This window comes from Phasianus colchicus, chromosome 4 (assembly GCF_987193195.1).
Source record: "Phasianus colchicus chromosome 4, bPhaCol1.hap1.1, whole genome shotgun sequence".
NCBI lineage: Eukaryota > Metazoa > Chordata > Aves > Galliformes > Phasianidae > Phasianus > Phasianus colchicus.
The window spans coordinates 9,157,614-9,180,022 of record NC_143439.1 but is presented as its reverse complement, the minus strand read 5'-3'; the positions used below and the strand labels follow the sequence as shown (position 1 = coordinate 9,180,022).

The 22,409-nt window shown below is 36.5% G+C and overlaps 1 protein-coding gene across 11 annotated transcripts in view; it reads right to left on the bottom strand.

Annotated features, from left to right (window-relative positions):
- Positions 1 to 22,409, bottom strand: part of TTC29 (tetratricopeptide repeat domain 29) — a 366,043-nt gene that overhangs the window by 122,121 nt on the left and 221,513 nt on the right. Inside the window, exon 5 of one of the 11 annotated variants that reach the window (XM_090138566.1) lies at positions 16,859 to 17,036. The exons of the other annotated variants lie outside the window; for them this stretch is intronic. The gene's annotated coding sequence lies outside the window, so the exon portion shown is untranslated. The remainder of the gene's footprint in view (positions 1 to 16,858; positions 17,037 to 22,409) is intronic. 11 annotated transcript variants of the gene reach the window in all.

Here is a 22,409-nt window from a genome sequence, read left to right as displayed (position 1 = left end):
ATCTGACAGGATGATGGAACAGGATAATCTCTAAAATACCCAGGTTTTCTTCAATCAATATTCTTCCTGCTCCCAGTCCAGGACAAGGGATAAAAAGAGGTCAACAGGGAGATTCTTCAACTCTGTGAGACCTTGCATGGCATAGTGAGCTAGGTACTGATTTGAATGATCTTTAACCAAAAGTTTGCTGTGGGACTAGTGTTATTTTTCATACCAAATAAAATACACAAAATCTTCAAAAAAGCAGAAAATTTCTGCAGACAAATCCTGTAAGGTTTTACAATCAATATTTCTAAACAAAGTTTTATTTTTTGTGTGTGTGAACTCTTTTTAAATCAAATAACCAGAAACCTGCTGCCTCTCAAAACAGATAATCTTTCCAAAAATAAATTAATACTTCCTATGCACCTTTTCCTTACACGTGAGATGTAAACTGCATTTCTACCTTCCTGATAATCACATGCAAGAGAAATATGTAGGTAGTACTACTTACAGGTAGTAATCATAGGCCAAAACCAGAAATGGTTTTCTCTTGCATACAAAAGGAGCCATTTCCTGAGGTACATTATAAGGCTTTTCTTTCATAGTAGATTCTTCAAGACTGCTTATACGTTTTACTCCATCTGTAAGTGATACTCTTCTTGTTTCTTTAGAGATGAGCATGAGGGATTTTTGGACCAAATCGCTAGCATGGAGCCCAGTTCTGCCATGTGTTGATCAGCTTCTTTGTCAGCAGGCAATGGTGCTGCCACAACACTTGTTAGTCAGATGCTAGCACAGAGCTAGCACCTGAATACACAAGCAGGGTAACCACATCATAAATAGGGCCCTAATAAGATTCTTTTACACAAGTCTTGCCTTTCATTGCAAGGAAGGCTGTTCCAGGCAAGACCTAGTACTGCTTTCTCAACGAATGACTTTCGAATATAAAAGTTACGTTTCCCATAAGAGCCATCACTTTTAATTTTGGAGTTGTACTGTGTGGCTAGTCTGGATGATCTGCCTCTGATTTTTCTCTTCATGGCAAATATACATTTACATCTGGATAAGTAGAATCACATTGGCTAGAGATTTCCAGTGTTCTTCTAACGTAGCGCTTACATACTGTTTAAGCAGCCTCAGTATTGTCTCTACATCACGTATTTTTTTCCCAGCTTTTGGTTTGAGTGATGAGATGGAGACAGCAGTGCCGACAAAGATCAAACAAACTTATAGTGTAAAAGTTACTGTAAGGATCACTAGTCTTGCTATTCATTATATACACATTATGCATCAATATACTAGATCACTGCCAAGTTCTGCTGCTGGTACAATAGGCTTAGGAAAGATTCAAATATTTGAAAGAGAATGTAAGTCTCCAAAATCTTTGTTTCACATTCCTTGTCATGTTTCATCTTACTGTAGCTTGTTAGCTGGTCCTTCAATCGAAGTCTTCTGAAGTAATATTAGAGCTAAAGGATTAAATATTATAAGCCATTTCTTTATCAGGCTTTCAATTTCTCTCTGTTTAGAGAATTTAAATAGTATAGTGGAAAACTAAACAAAAATAAGACTGTGTTAACACTGCTCTAACACATTGGTGAGCATTTATTTATATATGTGGTTTTATTCACTTCAAAGAAAAGCATTCATATTGCTAACAACTTGCTAACATAAGTAGCAACCCTCCAAAGGTTAGCTCTAAAGAAACAGGTCTAAGGGCTGATACAGTTAAGAGGAAGATAAATAAAAATATAATTATGTTTTGCCAACAAGCAATGGTTATTTCAGGAACAATCCTGTGTAAATGCTTATGAATGTATGGAACGTATCTGGGTAGGAATTAGGTATTAGGAGTACAGATGCACATCAAAAACTGAGCAGATATATACACACTTTATATATATAAAGTAGCATTTCCTCAACCTTGAAGTAAAGTCTGGAAGGGGCAGAAGTTTCTCTTCATAAAGTGTTACTGTTCTGCATGCCTAGAAATTTGAGTTTTCCGTGATTCAAAAGTGTGATTATTTGTATTCCTGGAAGTACCAGAGATACCGCCCTTCAATTTTATGACTGTTGGAAATGAGAATAGAATTCACAGCAGCCTAAAAAATCTCTGTAGTATCTAAACCAGTATTTCCTTAACCTGAGACATTTGTAGGAAAAAATCAGAGTTGGCACTACACAAAGATTTTATTGGCATTTGTTTGAGATCATCCTATATACTTATTCACAAATGACAGAGCAGTGATGCAAGCATCACTGTTTTCTAAAATTCATGCTGTTAAGTCTTCCATGCCATGCCATTGTTGGTCCTATATTCTACATGCGATACAGTGAAAACTGCCCCAGCATGCTGTTTTGTTCTCTCTTCTCACCCCCATCCAGCCCCCCAACACTTTGTGTACCTGAAAGATATCCCTTAACATCTGATCCTGGTTCTGTAGTTACGTTTACCTATTTCAGATACTCTTATTTATACTCTTTCAGGTATACCTCGGATGGACTTTCAACTACTGAAACATTTGTAGCATTACCAATTGAATTTACTTCATCTATCTAGAAATATCTGTGTGAGAAGTTGATCAAACTACATCACCAACTTGGCTCATAACTTTTTTCATCAGCATAACAGTATCTATGTGACATGCAGCTTATCATCATGAATTATGGGGGAAAGGATAAACAACCCATTAAGAAATTAAAGGCCCACAAAGGTGCAGTTTGATAAAGGATAAAAAAACCCCACAGGGTACATATAATAAGATCTCTCCCCTGAAGAGTGATTGTTATCTTTCTTTCATGAACGTCAAAGACCTGGAGCTTCTCAGTGCCTCAGGCAAGCGAGTTTGAAGGTCTCCTTCATGACTGAATAGAAAATAGTAATCAGAATTTACTTCAAGACTATTTATTCTGTAGAGCATTTAAAAAAATACTTCATGTGTAGAACTGATATTAATAACTGATAGAAACAGCCACCTTATTATGAAACTCTACTGCATTTATTGCATTCAGTGTGTCATTATCTATTTAATCTAGATTATGTTGCTTTTTTTTTTTTTTTCCATGGAACAGTGGGCTAAATAGCTCTGCTTGATACTGTTATTCCCATTTAATTTGTGCAGTCTTCAGTCAGTAATAAATGAAAGCCTCCGTAAAAGAAGAGTGACTTACAGATAAAGATATCCGTGCAACCCCAGGAGAAATAAGTTATTATTAAATGTTTTCATTCCCTAAGACAAAATATACAGACAATATCCTTAATGTATTGTAGCTAATAAATTATGCCCTCTTTATACTAATAAAAGGGAGTAGTATTTACAGTCTTTCAGCGTCCTCTGAGTGAATTTCTTGATTGTATGCATGGTATGACTAGTCATTGAGCCAGGGCCTAACCAAATCAAAGGAGAAGCAGTCAAAAAGAATGACTTAAGTGATGGCAATAGAAACATCTTGCACAGTTATCTCCCTTTTCTGATCGATCACACTAAAATTGGTGGAAAAAATCATTTGACATTGCCTTCATTGTGCTGAAGAATATATACACATATGTTCCCCAGTAAGTTGCATCTCTGAAGTTTTGCATTTATTTGTATTGTTATTGAGCTCCTTCCATTAATGTTTTCCAGTTCTGGTCACATCCATTGATCATCTCTCATCTTAAACTAGGTTGTAAGCAGTGACACAGACAAGTAATAGCATATTATTTATAGATAACATTTCATAATGCAGCTCAGCCCAGTGGGCACTACAGTAGTGGAAATGATAAATAACAATATGTTAGCTGCATAGAACAAACGTCTTTGGAGATGTGAAATTTTCTTTCTAGCTGACTTCAGGAATGCTGTCAGTGACAGCCAGCATTGCCTTTGGCCTCCTCCCTCTCAGCCTGTGATTTATGTGAGGCGTTCAGGTGGGAAAGCACCCAGGAGTCTTACCTACATTTTAAATGCTTACCAACCGAGATTCATAACATTAAAGTAGCTGAAGTGAAAAAGACATGTGAAGTTAGCATCTAGGATAAAAATCTGGTGGTGTTGTTACAGTCCTAAGAGTTTAAGTGTATCATGCTAGAGATAGTTGAAATCCTTGGGGGCAGGAGGTCTGTGGATTAATGGATGTTTTTCTCCTCTGTAAATTCCTTTGTGTCTGTAAGGCTAAGAGGTGCTGCTCCGTAGGCAAAGCAGAACTTTAAGCTGAACTTTGGAAACTGCTTTGGAGATGAAAAGCGCTATGGAAACATATACTTCCACTCCAGGTACTTACGAGTACTTAACCTTCAAATGGAAATTAAAGTCATACAGTGTGAAAAAAGCATTGCATGATATAAATGTAATTTCATATTAGTATCTGTACCAAATTTGTCTGTGTAAGTTTCTCATGTACTGGGTTGTTGTTATCAACCAGCCACAAAAGTGATACTGAAATTCTAATGGAATTTTAACATCTCCTCTAAGTGACATGAATATAGGCTTCATTTATTAATTGTAGCTGATTAGCCACAAGGCAAACATTTAATTAAACCTTGGGAGACAATAACATTGCACATAAATTATCTATTTAAGAGCACATAGGTCTTTATATTTCATTAAAAATTGTTTAACCAATATCTACACATCTTAAGCTCAATCTGTGTTTGTGCAGATTTAAAACCAGGAAATCCCCCAGTGCATTGCTGTTTTTTTTTCCAGACATTTATTTCTTGATGCTTTCTGATTTGTATTTACTTACCACTTGTTCATGCTGCTTTCCCGATTAGCGAGACTGTCACTCAAGTTGTGGATTAACTATTAATTAAAGAAGTCCAACCAAATTATTTACTTTCTAAGTAACTTCAGAACACTCTAAAAAGTACAAATAGGTGTTCATAGGACTGTTAAAAGTTAAAAAAAAAAAAAAAAAAAAAAAAATCAAAAGAAATACAATGCAGCTATAATTCAAAGCAGAATTCTTCGATATATTTTTGTTCCTATGCAGCTGTTTTCTATTCTGAAATGAAAATGGCATTTCTGAAAATCAGATGGTGTGCTGCCATAAGAATTTGAATTATTTAATAAATTAGTACTATTAGGCATTAAAATAAAATACTGATTCTTGTAACAGATGTCCTTGAAAGAAATTGCCCAGCTTAAGATAATGAAGTCCACCAAGGAAGCCAATATGAGGCCCTCCACTATCCCAAGCCAGCCTCCTAGACTTCAGGTGTTCTGTTTTTGGAAAAGTGTTTCATTTCAGGTTCAGAAAGCAAAGGAAACACCAGCTAGAATCAATTATCAAATAAAAGTAGGCAGACAAAAAAAATCTGAAATAGAGTAGATTTGCAAACTGTCTGTATGTCTGTGAAGTTAAATGTAGGTTACTCCATTCATGTACAAAGATATTTAGATGGCAAATGGAAACTAGCTGCTGTGAAGCATACCACATTCATATATAATTAAAGCACCCAAGAGTAAAATAGTGATGCACAATAGGTGACAACTGATAAAAACAAGGAAAGAAGTAAAAAACAGGATAGAAAACCCTGGGGATTATAGAGAATATCTAATACTGGCTGAAGATCCTACAACAACTGTGTCCAAATTAACAGATACATAAAAATATTAACAGAACTGCCAGAGCCTGCAAATGCAGTGAGAGAGATCTTGCCAACATACAGAGCTTCTCAGGCAAATCAGGTTGCAGCATTTCTTGGAAGAATTATTTCACTCATTTGCTATGGATCTGCCCCCAAAAAACCCATTCAGATTGTCCAAACCCTGCCTTTTTTTCTGAGAGCTTATCTACTCAAATAACACCTTTTGGAAAGTGAAATTGACGACATTGGCTGGCAGTGACAGTTTAGGAGTATAAATCCTAGAAAAGATATATTGCTGTGTAAACAGATGAACTTGGATTTGTGTGTAGTTGCAGCAGGCTTTAACGCAAGTGCCTTTGTTCTGTAGTGGTCTTGTGGCCAAAACCATTAAGTTCTTTTCTAAATGCAAAACAGGAGTTTGTATGAGAAAATTAATTATGATTTAGGCTCTGGGAAAGCACATTTATTGAGAAGAAGTTTTCTTGGCATGGATTCTTCTTACACACATACAGGATTTTCACACCAGAATTTCCTTGCTATATCTAGACAATCAATTGCCCTCAAATATATAGACTTTCTGAATTCTAAGTGCCTCAGCCCCAGAAAGACGACAGGATAAAGCTAATAGCTCCTCTCTTGGGCAATCCTAATCTTTGCTACAGTTATGTCATAACATTGTTACTCTGTAGCTCCATCCTAGATGTTGCTAGATACACACAATTAATGACTCTTTGTTTGAACAATGTTATTTAAACAGTTTCATCTAAATACATTGCATCTCTGTCTAATAACAAGGTAAACTGAAATTCCAGTTCAGTAATATCTCTCAGCTGGGAGGTGGGTTGAGGCAGTTTCCAAGATAATTTGAGCTTACTACAAGAAAGATTAGGTCTGTAATAAAATTCAACATTGTCTCCTGCTGGATGATGTGCTGTGATGTCAGCATCCACGTGGCTTTGATTTTGGAGTTAAGAGGCACTTCTGGTCTCCACAACCCAGCACTCAGCCGGAATGTACCTGTGCCTCTGCTTGTTGAAGGAGCTGGGAAAGCCAACAACATCCCAAAATAAGGAAAGTCTCACAGCCAGAGGTACTCAGTCTCATGAGGGAAAGGGTTTGGGTGCTTGTTTGAGCTTACAGGGTTTAGTACATCTTTTCTCAATTTTCTGCAAATTAATTGGCATAGGTTCATAAAGTATGGCAGTGGAGAAACTCGATGACTGAAGAGTGTGAAAGACATCGCACAGATCCTAAAACTGATAATCCCTGATTTTAACACCATGAAGAGCCAAACAAAAAAAGTGACGCTCATAACTGGATTGTTTTCAAGCAGATATTACTAAATATCAGTGATTCTCCTTCCTCCCTTGTGCTTAGGGTTTTCTTTCAAGTACTGGTGTTCCTCTCTCCCATTTACAGCTAACTTGTTGTTATTCAGACTCACAACTAAGTGAGTCTTTTTCCTACAGGAACAGGTCTCCCTCCCTCACCCCCCTCTTTCTTTTCCCCACCTCCTTTTCCACTCCTTCCTAGTGGACTTCACTCAGTAAGTTTACATCACCTTTTGAACAGGGACAAAATTCAATATCCACATCCACAGGAAGCCAGCAGAACTGGAGGGACACAGAGACTTTGGAAATTTTGTACGCAGCACATTTTACTGCTTTATGGCACAGCCATGCCCATAGGGAAGTGCGAGATCAACACTTCTGTGGTGCTGCTATGAACACCTGACTTTTGTTTTGGTTTCAGAAGTAACAATCACTAAAGTAATCAACTAGGAATTACTTTTTTCCATCCTGGAAAAGATGTACTCAAGGTCCATCCATCTCTAATAACTTTTTTTTTAGTGCACATCACCTGCTTTTCCACTTAAGTTTTGTACCTTAAATCATTTCGCATCTTTCCTGCACACATATCCACAGTGTTTGGTCAGTATTTTCTTTCAGGTATCTTAAGAGGTACAAAGAGCTGATATCAGGTGTCAGTTTGCATATCCTTTTTTGATTTCAGCCTTGTGCTCTGATTCAGGCATTCCCACTGCTTATTCCAGTTACACCTTTTGAACTTCCTGTTGCTGTATAAATAATTGGATACCTTGCTCCATCTTTTTCTACATGGAGTAAATGTGCTGCTCCTGGCTTGTAAGTACAGTCTACAGTCAGACCTTATGCAGTATTTATGCATGTCTTTCCAGAAAGATTATTTTGATGTTAATTTAGGCCACTTAAGAGCAGTCAGCCATCACTAGTAAATTAAAACCTGTAAACGTATCAGATCTATTATGGCATATTTTTCAAAATGGTGACAACTAACAACTAAATGATGTGTGACTAACACATCAGCCCCCACCCTGCCCATCACAAACACTTCTCAAATCCTGTCAGTGACATTCAAGTTTGCAATTTTTATGGTTTCATTTCTGTGAACTTTCCCAGGGTTCTACTATTTATGAAGTGGAAAATACCTCAGGAAGGTTGGGGTTGATGTAAAATGTAACAGTAAGAGAAAAGATCGTTAGACACACAACTTTCTCTACTTTGTTTGCCAGAAATTTGCAGGCACAACTAGTAGATAATTTGAAATTTGATTCAATATATTATTTGGTAAAGACCACCGAGTATAACATTTCAAAACAGTTTCAGCATTATGGATCGAAATACCATTTTTAATTGCCCCAGTGGAATAATCAGAAGTTGTACATTATCCTGTTACCGCAGCATTAGTAAAAGGAAGCAAATAGTGGCCATGGAATAAAGTGTTAAAGTTCTGTGTTTATTTTCAAGTGACATCATTGATACAGCAAAGCAAATAACTCTAGTAATGTGGACATGCAAACCTCTCAGTTTGTTTTACTTTTTTCACAATTATGTATTATTCATGTTGTATTAGTACACGCACTGTTTATTTCCCTAATTGTAACAAGCACTTAATTAATTACACTATAACCTCTTAAATCTACAGGCCAACTGTTGCGTCTTCAGTTAATATTTTAAAGTCTCATCTTTTTCCATTTTTCCTCGTGTCTTTGATGTTTTGTTTCTTACCCTTCTTGTTTGGGTTCTCTGTGGAATAGTCTCAGAATAATCCTGCAGTTCTCTTTTATGACTGAAACTTTGCATTTTAACAGTTATCTGGAGATACTTTTTTCCTTGTGAAATATCAGTTTTAATAACAAGAAAAGAAAAATGCCATAAATCTGCACTAACCACATAAAGCTGAAGTCTCTGAGAGACTGATTAACATTGAGACTCTACACAGGTTTTTCAATAATTAGAGGATGTGCTTGCATGGAGCCATGACTGCGCTGGCCTTGATGCCATTTCCCAGGGCAGACAGCAATTATTACAGCCCACAGTAAATTTCCTACATTCTCTGCCTCCAGCCACTGAAGATCTTTTTGGAGTAAAGGTCTCTTAATTTTCCACACTCTTGTCATCAGCTTAGATTAGTAATGCGTTCTGCTTATTTTCATCAGCTGGTTTAGAAATAACTGACAACTGCTTTTCTGCTGCAGTATTTTCTCTACGCTGGAAGTGATCAGGATCATAGCTTTAATTATACGAACGTGCCAGATAACAGTCGTAGCATTTTCAGCAGGGCATCTAGAACCAAACTGTTTCCACTACATTTGGGCTCGAGTGAGTAGCCCCCACTCAGCACTGACTGCCTTTCTGGTGCAGATTATATTTATTTATTGTTCTCAGATTTTACCACTTCCATGTTTCACAGATGAATTATTAATTGCGGTGGAGATCTCCTTCTTCAACCCTGAATTTTACTGTGATAAAACAACACAAAAAACCTCATCTAACGTAACATTAATTACCATAATATATAATTAGGGCAAGCCTAAAAAACAACAGCTCGTTAAAATTAAGCGCTTCTATTACTCTTTCATTATACAAGTGTACAATCAATAGGAGTACAAAGGTTAAGCTTAGTAAAACTATCACGATGAAAAGATAATCAAAATAAATGGGAATGCCCACCAGTGTTGCAGGCTCATAGCAAACTCCACAAAGAGCAATCTCCAGAAAGAGAACCTTCCTCTATCGTAGTCAGCACTTAAATGGGGTCTAGGAGAGGGGGAGCTCCACCCCTTCTGATAGCACAGGTGAATTGCCTTCACCTGTGCTACTGCGGTTGACTCATTGCTTGCCTCAGGTGGTCAATCAGTGGTTCAGGCCATGATCAACAGTTCCCATACAGCAAGCGAGAATGTGCCAGAGTTGTTAGTAGAGAGAAGATGTCTGTACGGCTTTTTGTAAAAAAAACCATTGGGCTGAGCTGTGTAAATTATAAGAGATATTGCTATTTCCTGAAGAGCTCAAATCCCTCTTGAAGAACTGTTAGATTTACAGCGTGCTTTTACACTGTTTGGACAGTTGGTTTCTCTCCTTGTCACCTGGCATACTTTATAATTTGCCTTTACATATGATGTTATCAGTTCACACTAAGATTCTCCATGATGTCTTATCTAGATGTACTAAAGAAATTTTTAAACAAGAGATTTCAAACACTCACAGGCTCTGTTGTAATAGACTGTGGGCACTTTCAGTACAGTACTCTAGCTCTGCCTGAGCCCACTCTCGCAACCACAGAATTTGAACCCTGGCTTATGTCAGTTAGACTTCAGCTTTAGAAAATCTTAAAGTGTCTATGAGTGAATGTGGTGTGTCTGCACTACTGTGGCTTGGATATCCTATCAACACATATGCATAAGTTTGCCCGAAGCAACTAACCACCACCACCAAGATACCTTACTAGGGAGTCATGCAGGCTGGGCGCAATGGAGGCAGACAGTAAGAGCTGAACAACTAAAAGTGATCTCCAGATATCACTAAGATTGAAAAAGACCTCTGAGATCTAGTCCAACCTTCAGCCCATTGCCACCATGCCCAATAAATTAGTACCAAGAGAGGGATGATCATCTTCCTAGTCCTGCCTGTTACACTATTTCTAATACTAGCCAGGATGCCATTGGCCTTCTTGGTCCCCATGATCAGCTGGCTCTTAACTAACACCCTCAGATCCTTTTCCTTTATGCAGCTTTCCAGCCACTATGTGCCATCCCTTAGCGATTTATGAAGTTGTTGTAACTAAAGTGCAGGATTGGCATCCTCAGAAGAGTGGAATATACCATTATTGATTAGAAAAATGATTATAAAATCTTTAGAAGAAGAAGTGTGTGGAAGCTGAGGAAAACTTTTCAGGAAAAAAAAGGAGAGGGAGAGAAAGATTGAAATGGGAGATATGAAACAGGTAACTCAGAGAAATAAAAAAAAAAAAGAAAGAAAGAAAAAAAGAAGAGATTGGGAATCAGGAAATGAGAAAAGTAAAAAAAAATGAAGATAATATAATGTGAAGAAAAGAAGGCATAACCAACAACAGTGGAAGAAAGTAATTAAAAACCATTGAGTAAACTTCTGGAGAGAATACAGATCAAAAACATTGCCAGGTCAGGTATTGGCTGAGAAAAAAAAAAGAAAAAGAAAAAGAAAAAGAATGAAAATGCAAGTACAACTGAATAGCTGGTGGACTGATACCAGTGTTAACAAGTATAGCATCTGGCAGTTTTGAAGAAATGGTGAGATGTCTAGGACAAAGCTGACATGTAAACAGACTTTTCAGTCTCAGCTAGTTTCAGTAGGATAAGTTTGAGTTACGAGGTGGGAATACCCTGATGATGGGAATGTCTTCTTACTGCTATATCTATTCCACATGTTGAAGAGATTCTCAGTCACACAACATTTAGAAAGAGTAACAATTTATTCTGACATTTCTCTTATGAGAACCTAAAGTATCCTATTACTATATCTTCTCAGCTGCAAAATGCATTAATAGCAATGGCTGTGGTTTCTGAATTTGGTACTGGAGAAATTGTGCCCTATTAGAAAAACCCACTGATGTTTCTTTTTCATCCTTTTCTAGATTAAACTTGAGGAAGGGGAAGCAGACTGAAATGGAGAAGAGAGCTCTTCCCAAGCAGCCTCAGAATGAGAAACTTAAAATACTGCATCCAGCAGAGGTGAGAAGAAAGATACAATACTAGATGAAGAGGAGGCTCCAGAGTTGTATGGCTTGGAGCTGATGTTTCCCATACTGTATTGTGAGAGCTTAGATGAAGGAGTGGCAGATGCTGGTAGAAGAAATTCCAGTGGAGAAGGAAATCTGAGCAGGCAGATAGACCTAGAGATGAAGAGAGGATTTCTGTTTAAGAGTCCTTATGTGAAATACTGGTGTGATAAATATTTTTGTAAGAAAACTCATTACACTGTATGTTTCTTGAAGGTCACTTGCTGTAGAATACTATCAATTATGCCTATTTAGCATAGTATTAAGCAGAAAAAAATAAATGTGATGTTGATAATGAATTCCAGCAAGTACTCAAACCTAGTAGCCAGATCTGTAGCTTCTAAGCAGTGGCTGCTTAGGCCAGGTCTTCAAACCTGTTTCGACAGGGATAAAGAGAATTCAAAAGAGGCCCTATAAATCTCATGTCTTAGCATGATGTTAGCATCAGTGGAAATCCAGCAAATGCAGATGTAGTCTATTTGTTCCTGCAAGAGATGGGATAGGCTGAGCTGCAGGTGACTGGGTAAGGTGGCACAGATAGATCCCACTTTGCCCAGGGTCTCAAATGATATTCCACCCTTTGTTGCAGGTGGAAGGAACTTGTTCTGTGGTACCACATTGCCCCAGACTTTATGCCTCCAAGCTGTCACTGAAAGTTTCTGTACTGCAAGTTCTTCCCCTAGGTTTAAAATGTTTACATAACTATATTTTCAAAAATTGAGCCCACACAGGAATTTAAGTCCACATTGCATAAACATTCTCCTCATTTAGTCCATAACAGTGTTAGTTGGTATTCTGTACTTTTAAATTTCGTGCCACTGAAATCAGTCCAGCCTTCATCTTCTCCTTTAGGACATTGAGATCCTTCTCTGTACTTAAAACTTCATCTTTACTTTGAATCATTTATTCCTAATTGAAAAGACCATTTCTGAGAATCTTAAATATTGTTTCTTCTCTCATCATTATATTACGAACATTACATACAGCCTCTTTGTAGCTTAGCTATTTCTCCTTCAATACAGTATATCACCATCATTCACTTTCAGCGAATTCCCTCCGCACTTTCTTTGTAATAAGCTACACCATGTAGCACTACATTAGGCTGGGTTCCAAAGTGCAGAGAGGAAATCATTAGCATTTCATTTGTCTAGAAAGAACATTGGTCATCTTACCAAAGACAAATATTAGACATTAACCTGACACGCATTTCTGTAATTACAGGCAGTATGCTTCACAGCTTTGTGTATATATATTCCAAATTCCAGTGGCTCATAACTTTTAAATTAAAAATACTTTTAAAAATAGCAAATTAGTAATGTTCAGAAATGGGGGCTAGATTCTCAGCTAACACACAACATTTCTTCGCCATTTTTTTTTGCCAGATGAAAACATGGCCTATGACCTCCTTTCATTTATTTCATGGTTTGGTAGAAAAATAAACATTTTGAGTTAATGAGGTTTTTAGATTTAATCGCTAAATAAATTAGATGAGGAAAAGAAATGTTTCTGAGTTTAGAGTATTAGAAAATGATTTTAGAAAATACAACATTTTAATTTCAGAACAGTTCATAGTTCATTGCTTTGTAATTCAATTTTGTAATTGTTGAGATCATAATTAATAATACAATACTTAAGAAAGAGGTGTTCTAAACAGATCAGCACATATATGTGCATGCTTTACATATACATAATAAGTCTAGCAGGTTATCACCATACTGCATTGTAGATTTTAATAGAATTTTTTAAAGGAATAAACATTTTTATTTGGGAAAAACAATAGAAAAAACCACAAATGGCTTAATATTCAATCATAGATGTGTATTCTGCTTTGGACAGGGGTGAGACTTCACATAAGTGCTTTGGTGCATGAGCTCACAGTAACTTGAAGTGTGTGAAAGAAATCTCCAATGAGTGAGACTCATAATTCTGCACTATGAGATGTCATCTGCTCTTTTAGAGGTCAGAGACAAGCTACCACAGAGACAAGATAGCAGTTTCTGCCCGATTTGGCAGTGGTTGTGATACTTTTATGAGGATAAATAAGTGATATTACACAAATAGTGCAGAAAATGTTTTAGTCAAGAATTATGATATTACAATTTGGTATTTTGGGGTAAAAATAATTATGAAGAAATTATTCGACCATACTTAGAACTCCTTCAGAATACTGAATGAGACTGTCGCAAAAGAGTTCCTCTCTTGTATGTGGTAAGATAAAGAAATATACTCATTGAAGACAACGAAAATACAATTGCTCCAAAGATCCCAGGAGAAGGAACGTGTGGATTCCTGCCTTGTGAAGCTTGTGCTGCACCCTCCCTTCTGAGCTGTTCCCACTGCTAGCTGGGTTTAGCTAACCAGGGATGCTGGCACGTAGTAATGAAGTTATGTCTTTATTATACTGCATAGACAGCTGCTCTGAAGTTAGCATGATATGGGATTCCAAGAAGTTTATTTATTTTAAAGCAAAACAGATAATGATAGAGTTTGATGTTAGAACTGATAAAACAGACTATCTAAATAGGCTCTTTCAAAAATATGGGCAGGAAAGAAAACAATACACCAGGGTAAAGCAGCACTCAAGACAGATTGATCAGAAGGAGCAGAGAAAGATATAGTTAGAGCTGAGGAATGAATAAATTCTCAATCTGTTTAGTATTATTCATATTGGAAAAGTATGGCTGTCAGTAACAAGATTGCTCTGAACACTTGTAGAAAATAAGGTGATCAAGGTCATATTTGAGACACTAGAGAAGCATCCAGATGAAAGTAGCTGAGTATTTGTCAACAGGAGAAACAGACAAAATGCCAAAAAGATAGAGGTGGGGAGGAGATATCCTATCACATATTTGGGCTGGTTATATTTTTCAAATTAGACATGAATTTTAAGTTCACCCCCAAAAATACACGCAGAAGACTTAAAAACTGCAAATAAAACTTGATGGAAAAGCATGTTACATTTCTTGTGTTATAAGATGTACTCCTTCAAAGATTTCCTATCTAAAACATACTGTCTATGGATGTTCTCAGTATAACTTCCACACTTTGTTTTCCTCAGTTTACCAGCCACAATCATTTCAACGCTGTAGGTACTGTCTAATGGAAACAATTATATTCTTTTTGTTTCAGACATCATTTCAACAACAGGAAGCAAAATTCAGATCCAAGAATGCTTTTTTGTTAGTGATGTTGCCAAAAGCACAAAGAATGCTGTCAGCCTCTCCCAGGGCACTGCAAGTCAACACTTTATAGCATTCTCTTCTGTGCAATGTCAGACGCTGGGACTGGCTACCTGCTACCCACTGACACTGTGCTGGAGCAAAGGAGCTACAGTGAGTGTGCACCACAAGCACTTGGACTTTGGATAAATACATGCAAGCAGCTTGTGGTGTCTTGTGCTTTACTTGTTTTTATGAGTAAAGTCCCCCCCCCCACAATTACAACAAAGCACTTGTGTTGCTGTTTTCACCAGAGATAACTCTTTATGTCAGACTGACATAATCTCTGTAGAACATAGACGTTTGGAGTGCTTTTATGAGCTGTCTAAAAAGATCCGGGCATTTTGCCCACGGTTTTGTTCATGAGAAGTTTTCGTTCCAATTCGTACTTTTTTTAAAACAAAAGTGATTAATTTTATAAATACCCGTAAGTCATTACCAAAATACTTCCAGCACACCAACAAACTAAATTAAAAATGAGTAACAATTTAATAGTACTTATACAATGAGCTCTCTAAAGTCCTTAGTGATGAGCTAGAATAAAAGCGCCCTTAAGATGCTCAAGAAAGATGTTGAGAAGTGACTAGAAAGTATAAACCCACTTCAAAATAAATAGGTCCTCACAATGCTACAGTCAAATCTGACAAACGCAGAAGAAACACAGATGAAGAAGGGACCTTTCGGAAGGTGGATCAAAAAGTCTAGTTATCTGACTCTTCCCAACCACAGCATTTAAAATCCTTCAAATTTTTAAAAGTAAGACTATAGTTCATTATTTGTAGCATGTTAGAGAGCTTGCTTTTTATTCCTTACAGATGCTTTAGGGTGCTAAATTTGTTACTACCTCCTGTAATTGTATTGAGAGCCTTATTTATGTCTATTTTTCTAAGGTACTAAGGATTAAATGCAGGATGATCTGTAGTTCATATATTTTATTAATTTAATCAACTTCAGCAATTTAATTTAAAATTCTGGGTTACATTAAACTTTTTTTTTTTTTTTTTTTTTTTTCCCAGGCTTCTTTCTTAGCATTTTATTAACTCTGTGAATTTAGGAACAACTTTAATTAAGAAAGTTTAATTAAGAAAGCCTCCATGTTTAAGAAAAGAAATAAATCACCTCACTCTTGAAAATTTTATTGACAACTTGCTAAAGAAACAAAAACAAATAGCAAGAGGCCGTAAATTGTGTGCATATTAATATTTTTGCATACATCATAATAATATTTTAACTAAGTGAGTTCCTTACTGCTTGGATTTGTGTTATTGTGTTTTTAACAGAAAGGGACTTCTAAAGGGTAGATCAGACAGACAGAAAAGACAACAATATTACGGGATCCAATGAGGTTCATTTTTAGTGTTGCTTGTACACATTAATTTTATAACCTGTGTGTATCTGTGGGTCTTCAATTCTTTTTTCTTTTTCTTTTCTTTTTTTTTTTTTTAATTGAGTCCCATACTTTTAAGGGTAACAGTTATTGATGAGATTATTAAGACATTTTCCTTAGCAGCTGCTGCCATTCACACGAAGCTCAGTTCTGCTTCAGGATATGGCAGCCTCCAATGTTTAGTTAAATGCCTCTTGGCCACACAAGGGCATGGTCTAATTCATATTAAGTGACTTACAACAAACCTCTTTGTAACGTTTTGTCAACAGCCGCATTTATTTTTTTTTTCTAGTTTTAAAACTGTAACAACTCTTACCTCTAAGTGACTGTTCAGGTCATACATCTTTTTGTTGCCTGAGTGAAGGAGCATAATCTTTGAACTGTTTCTTTGTGTCTGTTCTCTGCTCTCAGCTTAAATGAGATTATGTTTAAGACAGTTATAAAATGCTGCTTCTTTCCTTTTTTTTTAAAAAAAAATTTGATAGCAGGAACATTCTGAATCTTTCTTATTAAAATAATATCTGAAAAAAAAATCTGTTTAATATATTACAGCAATCTGTCTTGCTGATGAAAATCACTCAAAGACTCCATAATGTGTCACACTATGTTTTAATTTCATACCTCATGGTTTTATATGACTGAGAGCATGGTGGACTGGACATACATACAGGGCATTCAGGATTTGCCAGGGTACTAGTACTGTGTACGTAGTCCTCCTGTTCTCTCTGGCATTCCCCCCACAAATCTATCCTTGGATCTGTGCATAATCATCTAGTTGTCCAAGGGCAGGGAACAGCTTCTGGAATAGAAAGGGTTAATAAGCTCGGAAGAGTGGACTAAAAGAAGAAAAGTTAGAGGCCACTGTGACCATTGCTAGCATAAAAAAAATGTCCAAGTAAGGATTGCTCACTTTCTTTTTAAGGCAAAAATGGGAAAGAAGAATTTCTTACAAGCATTAATGTAATCCTCTTTGTGTTTCATAGCCTTTGGGCCCAAACAAACAAATTGCATTTGTGATATTTTTCACAATGCACACCTTACAATAAGGTTTCCTTAATGCATTAGCTCGTGTATTCAAGTCTCAGCGTTCTTTATGAAAGATGTGAATACTAAAAAAAACCAACAAATTCCTAAAAAACTGACTGAGGCTAGTTTAGTGTACAAAGTTTATCATTGTTTAAAAAGATTAAGAAATAAACCTCATTCTTTTAAAAATCTCATAAATTGGAGGATATTTTTTGCAACATTCACTTTTGACCCTACTGCAGTTTCCAGACAGAAATTTATTTTGAAAGGATTAATAAAGATGACCTCTGGCATATTCTATTATTGTCATCACTGTATGCTGTTACATAGCACAGTACCACCTTAATTTATTTATTTCTATGTTGTTTTTTTTTTTACTGATAAGAATGTAGAGTGTGCATAAGATCAGTACCCCAGCTTTCTTAAGGAAAACATATATATATGAAGTAGTGTATGCAGTTTATCTCTGCTATTTCTGGACTGGCCCAACTTTATACAAGCTTAATTGCATTATTTTATTATTTGCATTCTATTTTGTTATTTAGTAAGCTCCTAGTTGGCATGAGAAATAATGAGAAGGCTTTCAGTATGCACATTAATGCAGGATTTTTTTTGCTGGCTGACATTTCCCATAGACCCACTGTACAAGTGTCATCTAGGAAAATAATATTTGTCACATATGTATTAGCAGGAGGAGTGAAGTAAAAAAAAATTAAACAAACCCAAGTCATTGTGCATTTTTTCTGTTTTCTTTTTTAAATGGAGAAGCTACATTTCTTACACTATTGCTAATATTGCACAAGTGACAGTAGAAACCACTTCATTACTGACCACTTTGGCAGTAGGTGGTCAGAGCTTTGACAGAACAATCAGTGCAAGTGGTCATCTCATAGTAAGCAATTCCGTTTGAGCCTGGAGATTTGAAAGGAGGATCAGATATGAAATATTAGGCCTTTTCCAGTGCTCCATCATCTCACTGAGATTTAAATAAAAATCTGGGAAGTGAAACAAGTTGAGAGTTCTTTGGATTATTTGAGTAACAAACCAAGTAAGCAAAGAATTACTGCTTTGGGCCCAGCAGGGCACTTGCCTGCCAGTCTTCCTGTGCACAGCAAAACAACTGGTAGATGGTAAAATCATCCTTACAGCAAAATGTTCTTATAAGTGATTTTTAAAAAAATATTTTATATCTGCCAGTTTATGTATCTCAGTGTGTTGCCACAAGTCTCTTAAACACAAAATCCACCAACTGCAATCTCTTCAAATCCTCTCCTCAGTCATCAGCTGCAGTGGAAGAAAACTGCCTAGGGATTAAGTCGATATCACCCATCTATCTTTTCCGATGGAAACTATCAGGGATAAGAAGTATCCCTAAATCTGATTCATTTTGTGGTGAATTTGAGAGAATTTTTCAGCCTGGCATGAAATACGAACATTCCTGCATTATAGCAGAATTAAGATTTTACAGCGATTAAGATTTCTACAACCAGAAGAAAAATACCACAACTTCTGAGCATCTTCCTAGTGTAAATGACTGATATTCAAAGTGAATGTGAATTATTTTACTCTGAACAGAGATGATCCAAATTGTGTACAAGCAACTCTACTTTCAAAACATCCAAATAAGACATGATTGAGTCAGCTTTGTTGCCAGGAAGATACCTTTCTTCTCTCTTTTCCACATCTCTTGCTTCCCAGGCTGTGCTTTTAATCTGACAAGTCTCTCATCTCAAAGGAACTAGCCTTCAGTTTGATGCTTCAAAACCTTCCCAGGCCTCATCCAAACAGATCCAACAGCTTGGACAACACTGAGGGTTAGAGATGAAACACTGTCCAGTGGAGACCATGTTTCCACCTGTCCTTCTCTATCCAGACAGAGTGCTTAACCTATATAGTCACCTGGATGATGAGGCCCTTTATGCTTAGCACTGTCTCTGGATAGTTTACTACACAGTAATTCTATTAAAGTTTCATCCTTTTGTTTCAGTAATTTTTTCAAAGAATAATTCATTATTAAATAATCAGTCCCTTCTCTCTATAATCAATTCAATTAAGGTACAGGAGGTATATTCATAAAGATATCCTCCAACAAAACCAGAAATAACATCTAATATTTGAAAGATTAGGCCAGCTAGCAAAACCATAAATACGAAAGGTTTTCAAACTTCTCATATATACTACACACCAAAGGCAAAGAAATGCAAGTGCTATTCCACTTACTAAAGAAAATTGTTTCATCTTGTTGCAACTATATATTGCAAATAGAACATATACTCCTCTGTTTAAAACAGCCCTTTTGACTAGCAGAAAAGCCCACATCAGATCAGTGTGACAGGTCTTTTCTCAAGGACCTTTCGGCCATTGCCTCCCACATAAAACTATGGCTCTAATCTTCAAACACCAGCCCTTCTCTCTCTCCTTCTTGTCAGTTTTCTTTGTTCCCTTCACATTTCCATCTAATAACATCACAGTTCCCATACTGCTACCTGATTGTTCCACTTCAGTCATTTTTAATGCTGCTTATTACCACTATTTATTTACTGAAGACTTCTTGTGACTAATTCGTTTGCATAACTCCGTGTTTCAAAGTAACACTATTTCTATTTCTATTTCTATTTCTATTTATTTTTAGGCTTTTTTGTGTTATACAGTCCGCTGTACTCACTGTAACTTTGTAGTCACATGATGAATGAACAGGCCATTTCAACAAAACAATGCACTTCTCCGTATTTCTATAAAATAAGACTACTGTATATGGAAGCTGTGATAGATCCAGATTTGCCAAGATCCCTATGTTGGGTTGCAGAGAGACTTAAACTGGGATGTAACGGCAAATAGAAGCTTTCCTCCAGCAGTTTAATAGAACCAAGGTTCATGCAAAAGCCAGTTTCACTAAGTCTTACTACATATAATGCAGCTGGGCAGTGGCACCAACTGCCTGGCAGTCTCCCAGAGGCCATGCGTGGACTGAATAATTCCGTCCCAACAAACCCTCACATCAGCCTTCTGTGCAGATAACTTGGGACTGTGCCATCTACGACCTTTCAGCACAGCATTAAAGCACGTTGTCAGAGTTCCCCGGAACGATTCCTTCTGTTCGTGCAGGGACTCCAGAAACCTCAAATCCTTTTCAGTTTCCCCCACTTCCCTGCACATTATGCATGGTTCTTTTCTTCCTCATTTCTTAATCCTATATAGTGCAAGCAAAGATGTAGAGTATTTGGTGGTTGTATTTTTTTAATATGCTGTGCCTAATGAGAACATAAATTCCTGTGTGTATGTTACAGAGTGTTTTGTGTAATGCCAATCATTCCTTTGACTTTACTGCCATACTTGGGGGAAAAAAGTTTCTGATTAATGAGACTTTTCACCCATGTGAGCAAAAACTGAAGAGATGGCATTTAAACCCAGTGTGTTGCAGAGGCAGGCAGAAGAAAGAATATAGCATTAATGTGTTAGATGTATAGCTTATCACGTAAGTGAAACAGTGCAGGAATATTCTTGCTTTACTCCTTAGTTTTTGTACAGTATTTGCATTTACTGAAAATAATTTTAGAAGTATGGATAAAGCAGGTATATTTAAAATAAAAAAACTAATCCATGTGCATAAGCATGTGCGTCAATGACACAAGGAGAAGCACTTTATGAAACCATATTTTAACTTCGTAAAATACAAATGAAAACTGTATATTAATTCTCTATGCTCTCCTGTACTCATGTTTTATTAACTTTTTAATATTACTGTGTATCATGCTAGCATGTAATACTCTTCCAAATAAGGTACTGTTTTTAGTTAGTTTATGAAAATAAATGAGCATTGCAGATTGGCAGTTTGTTTTTTAATGGAAGCACATAACGTTTTTTTCTGTTACTCCCCCATTGTTTCAAGGGTATTGTATTGCACCATGAAGATTCTTTCAGCTTTCTTCTGATGAAGTTGTGGATTACTTTTAATTTAACTTGATATCTAAAGAGTTTTAAATTCATTTTTACACTCGCTCCCAAATTCTAACCTCATTTGGAGTAATAAGATTCTCAGTAATTTTTCTGAATGCTTCTGTTACAAAGTACAGGGATGACATACCCCTCCTCCGCCTCATTCCCTTCCTGACTAGAATTTTATCAGAGTACAAATGTTAGGAAACTCAATGAAAATACAGTTTAATGCAGCCAGTTAAATTGCCTGGGAGGAAACAGTGAATACAGCTTTCTTAAAGCCTTTCCCCTCAGGCCATTAACTAAGAAACTGGTCAGTAACTGCTGGTAACAAACCATTTTGGAGGGATTATTGCTATTACCAGTATTCAGTGGTTTATGGCTACATTTTGTTAAAGACATTAGGAACTGTTACACGGATGGGCCCACAGTATTGGAAAAATGATTCTTTTCCCTTGTGATTAACAACAGTTTTTTTTCCCAGTCAAGAAAGATGTCTTGAGTGTGCACAGTGGATTCATTACTTGTCATATCTCTCTATGCTGTAAAATAGGCTTTTCATTACGGTCAGGATTCAAATGAAAAGACTGAAAATATAACACTGATTTCTGGGAAAGCGTGATTAATGTAGAAACTAGATTTTAACTGTTTCAAAGAGTTTTAGCTGTCATTGAGGACTGGCTGGTGGAGAAATACACATTCTGTTCCTATGAATAACCGTTTCTTGGTGAAGGAATCAGTGCTACTGCAACAATAAACAAGGGGACAGATTTCATTTTATATAACGATGCATTGCAAATTTAGGTGCAAGAAAGCAGTTTTGATCAGTACGTTTCCAGCACTCCACAGTTAGCTTGGTATCCTAATTATTACAATTTGCATAATCCAAAGTATTTGCAAGGATGGGTCAGGTCAGCCTTATCATAATGGAAAGCGCAGAATCGTAGGAAGTTCAGCCTGGTAATTAGGAAAAGTTCTGTGGAGCTCCAAAAATCTTTCTTTTGTTCTTTTTTTTTAAGGAACTCCATCTAAGAAGATATTTTGACAGCTTAGTTGTATAAATGATACTGTTGAGTTAGAATACAGATTGCAAACGTGTTATTTGCATGAAAAATGTGTTTTTCACTCTACCCTATCCCCATATCTTTTAATTTTTTTAAAAAAACATAGATCAGAACATATCATTAGCTATGCTTCTTACTGAACCTGA